The sequence below is a fragment of the Myotis brandtii genome, unplaced genomic scaffold (assembly GCF_000412655.1).
Source record: "Myotis brandtii unplaced genomic scaffold, ASM41265v1 scaffold876, whole genome shotgun sequence".
Taxonomy (NCBI): Eukaryota; Metazoa; Chordata; class Mammalia; order Chiroptera; family Vespertilionidae; genus Myotis; species Myotis brandtii.
In genome coordinates, this window is record NW_005371579.1 from 224013 (window position 1) to 228648 (window position 4636).

Genomic DNA, 4636 nt, shown 5'->3' on the forward strand with positions numbered 1-4636 from the left:
GGCCAGGGCAGCGCGGCTGGTTCCGTCCTCTGTCCCGCTGCGGAGCTCGCAGCCCTCCCCCCCTGCTTATTCAGCTTCCTGACTTCCCCTTCCCGCTCCTCAAGCCCAGGAATGATTCAGACGCTCTTCTCCTCCTGCGATCTGCCAAACAAGCCCCCCGCCCCCCATTCCACATCCTAATCCCAGAACCTGCGAATGTGTTACTTCCCAGGGCAAAGGGGATTTTGCAGATGTGAGTAAATTAACGACCTTGTAATGCGAGATTATCCTGGATTATCCAAGTGAGCCCAATGCAATCCCAAAGTCCTGGTAAGAGCCCGGGGGCTGCAGGGTTACCCAACACAGACAGGGGTGTGACAAGAGAAGCGGAGGACAGGGAGAGAGGCTAGGGGATGCTCCCTGCTGGCTTTGAAGGTGGAGTTAGGGGCCACCAGCCCAGAAAGCAGGCAGCCCCAGAAGCCAGAAAACGGGGAGCAAGTGGATTCTCCTTAGAACTCCAGGGGGGATGCAGCCCTGCCAGCCTAGGACTCTGACCTCCAGAGACTGAATTACATTAACACTGAATACGTTAACAGACGCTGCAGATGAATTCAAGGTTACAGGTTTTAGAACAGGGAGGGCATCCTGGACTTTCTGGGTGGGCCCAGGCTATCTCATGCCCTCCTGTGAGTACAGAACTTTCCCTGGCAGTGGCCGGCAGAGAGATGGCGAGTGAGAGGACTCAGTGTTTGCAGTGTTACATCGGAGTCAAGGCAGGGCAGGCCCCAAGGTGGGACCAAGGTGGCAGCAGCTGGAGGTCAGCGTGGCTGGAGCAGAGAGGAGAGGGCAGGTGGGAGATGAGAACAGGGAGAGACCGGGACCGAGCCCGCAGGGCCTGCAGGCCGGGGCAAGGGCCTTCTGTGAGTGAGGGAGACTGCAGGGCTAAGAGGAGTGATGGGCTATCGCTCCAGTTTTCCTGGCGACCGTGGTGAGACGGGGCTGAAGAAGGCCCTGGGCAGGAGGCTACCGACTGCAGTAATCCGGGGGGAGATTGATGGAGGCTTGGACAGGATGGGCTGAGAAGTGACCTAGGATAGCCCTATGCTAAAGGCAGAGGCGGCAAGAATTTGCGAATAGGGAGGGGGATGTGAGAGAGAATTGCACTCCAGGACAACGCCAGAGTTTGGGGGTCAACCGGCTGGGAAGACAGACTTGCCAGTTTACTGCGATGGGGGGAAGCTCAGCAGCTCAGTGTCAGACAAATAAATGCTGAGATGGATGGACAGGGGCTTGGCAAACAAGGTGGTAAACAGGAATCTTTTGTCCTTTTCTAGAAGTTTCACTTCCTCCTGCCTGCCTGGAAAGCTGCCCTTTCACCCACCAGAGGGAGGCTGAGGAGGCAGCCAGTGACTCAGCAAAATCCGCCTGTCTCCGCAAGTCCCCCCTCCCAACCGTGACACAGCAGAAATGCTGCTGCACGTGGCGAATGAGGAAATCTCGACTCAGCACTCCCGGGCACCGCCTGCAGCCTGGAAAAAAGAGAAGCGGTTTGGGCTGCAGGGAGGGGCCAGACTGTGGCTCGGGAGCTTCTAAAAGTGAAAAGCAGAGGCGAGACCCCAGCTAAAGGGGAGTCTCTTGTTTCAGCTGGATGGTGTCCCGGGAAAATGGAGAGACCCCCTCCTGAGCACCCCTGATAAATGAGGTCACACGGGCTTCCCTGAGCCCACACAGACCCCAGAGGACATGCCTCGGACCCCGCAGGCAGGGACCTGGTGGCCATGGGCAGCCTAAATGGAGTGACAAGCCCTATTAGAAAACACCCCCAGACTGGACAGTGGAGCTGCCTGGGTTGTCAGCAGGGTTGAAACCCCACCACAGACGGGGAAATGTTTGCTACACGTGTGACAGACAGAAGGTGAGCATTCCTCATGCAAGAGCTCCCGAAAGAAGCCAGGGAAGGTTGACTAACATTTAATACTGGCGTTAACGGAGGAAACATTCAAACCTGTGAAGAATGTTTTGAGTGCTCACTTCGGCAGCACATATACTGAAATTGGAACGATACAGAGACAATTAGCATGGCCCCTGCACAAGGATGACACACAAATCCGTGAAGTGGTCCATATTTTTTTTTTTGGCTCCGTATATGTTTATTGTAAAGCACCGCTCTAAATAAACAATGAGCAATGGAACTATGTGACTGCATGAATTTTTCATCCAACAGGGACAATCTCTCTCTCTCTCTCTCTCTCTCTCTCTCTCTCTCTCTTTTTGTTACTCCTCCCCTGAGGTCCATTGACTTTTTTTTTTTTTTTTTTATTGCTTAAAGTATTACAAAGAGTATTACATATGTCTCCTTCTTTTTCCCCTGCTTGGCATTCCCCTGGCCTCCCCTGGGTCCATTTTTTTTTAAGATTTTTTTTTTTTTTTTAGTTTTTTTGAGCAAAACATGAAATGACAATTGCCGGGAAGCAGAATCTCAACGGATTGCTCCAGAGAATGGCAATCAAAGGAGGAGACATGGTGGGTTACGTGAAATCTATTGGTGATAGATTAGCAAAGTGTGTTGGGGGTGGGGACCTCGGAATTGGATAAAAAGTAAAGTGATAGACATACTTCTTTTACTTAGATGGGTGCAGTATAGTTAACAGTCAACAACTAACTCAACAATGAGGGGGTTTATGGTCTAGCGAGCCTGTGCTTTGAGGGGGTGGGGGTGGGAAATTACTTTGTTTTTGCAAAGGCGTATTAGGCATGTCATTTTAGGCTTAGTTTAGGTGAAGATGAACCTTTCTTAGGGAAAAATCCTGCCTTAGGACATGACTACCCACCCTAAACTGCTTTCAGTTAGGAAAAAAGCTTTCATTTCAGACCATCCTTTGTGGTTACTTTAGGTCTCTAGCTTGCCAGGTGGCCAGGCACACGTCTCTGAGCTAGTCAGAGGCCCCTTTCCATCCACACTGGGTGCTGATCGGGAGCCCCCTGGGAGGGCTGGGGGCCGAAAAAGGGCAGGAGAAGCCCAGCTGGCTGACGGAACACCTTTCCATCCATTCTTTATCTCCTTCACTCCTCCTCTTGTCCCCAACTTCGCTGATAAGACAACTGAGGCGACTGCACCGCTGCTCTGGTCCACGGCCTTTCGTAGCTCCGAAGCCGGACAACCACTGGGTCCGGGCTGCCTGTCGCTACTTGAGCCAATTAAACAGAGACAGGGTTGAATCATACATGTGAGTGTTTATTCCAATAATTCCGGCAGCATGGGAGAGCAGCAGGTCATCCACGGAAGCCTGTTCTGCACCCTCACAAACCAGCTGCTTATACTGGGCAGGACAAACATTACGTGGGGAAGTAGGCCATGTGGGCTGGGGGTTGGACTTCATTGCTTGGACAACAAGGTCGTTCATCTTTCCATATAACAGGTAGTTCTCGAATGAGAATGGGCAGCATTCCAAGGTTGACTCCCAGGTCCCGGGGGTGCACAACTCCTGGCCAGGTTAGACTGTGCTTTCTTTAATCAGAATCGAACAATCAAGGTTAACAGAGCATGATTAATACTTCTTATAGCTATAGCCATAGCTAGTCCCCAGTGTTTGGTTTCTGCTCCTAACAGCTCCCATTGCCCTTGGGAGAAAGAACAACTCTTTAGCCTGGCACACCCTGCCCTCTGTCCTGGTCCTCCTGCCTAGAACGCCCTCTCACCCATTTGCCAAGCTAGTCATCTTTCAATACTCAGCCCCGAAAGGGATTATGGACCTCAAAGAAAGAGCTATAAAATCTATAAAATCTATAAAGAATAAATCATAAAGGAAAAATCTTGGTGATCTTAGCTTTGGCAGATTTCTCAAGTACAGCACAAAATGTCAGGGGAAAAATTCAACCAATGGAACTTTATAAAAAAACAAACTTCTGTTCTTCAAAAGACCATGTTATGAAAAGATGTTCAACTTCATAGGTCATCAGGAAAATGCAAATTAAAGCCACAATGAGATACCACTACTTTTTTTTTTTACTACACACCTATTTAAATGACTAAAATTAAGAAGACTGTTGCCCTGGCTGGGTAGCTTAGTTGGTTATGTTAGGGGCAGAAATAGAATATTGGGGACTAGTTATGGTTATAAGAAGTATTAATCATGGCTCTGTTAACCTTGATTGTTTTGTTCTGATTAAAGAAAACACATTCTAACCTGGCTGGGAGTTGTATGCCCCCGGGACCTGGGAGTCAACCTTGGAATGTAGTCCATTTTCTTGGACAGATTAACAATCTTGTCCAAACATTGGAGGCCCACCCACATTGCCTGTAACCTGTAACCATTCTTATTCCTTTTGCCCACTTCCCAGGTAATCTTTGTCCTACCCAATATAAACAGCTGGTTTGGGGGGCGGGGTGCAGAGCAGATTTCCCTGGATGACCTGCTGCTCTCCCACACTGCCCCCATTATGGGAATAAACGCTCATATATGATTCACACCTGTTTCTGCTTAATTGACTCAAATAGTGACAGGCATTGGTTGTCCAGTGTCAGTTAGAGCAGTGGTTCTCAACCTTGCTGCACATTAGAATCACCTGGGAATCTTTTTAAAATCCTGATTTCTGGGCCTCATCCTCCAGAAATTCTGTTTCTTTGTTACTAATGTTGTGGCCCCACCCCATAACA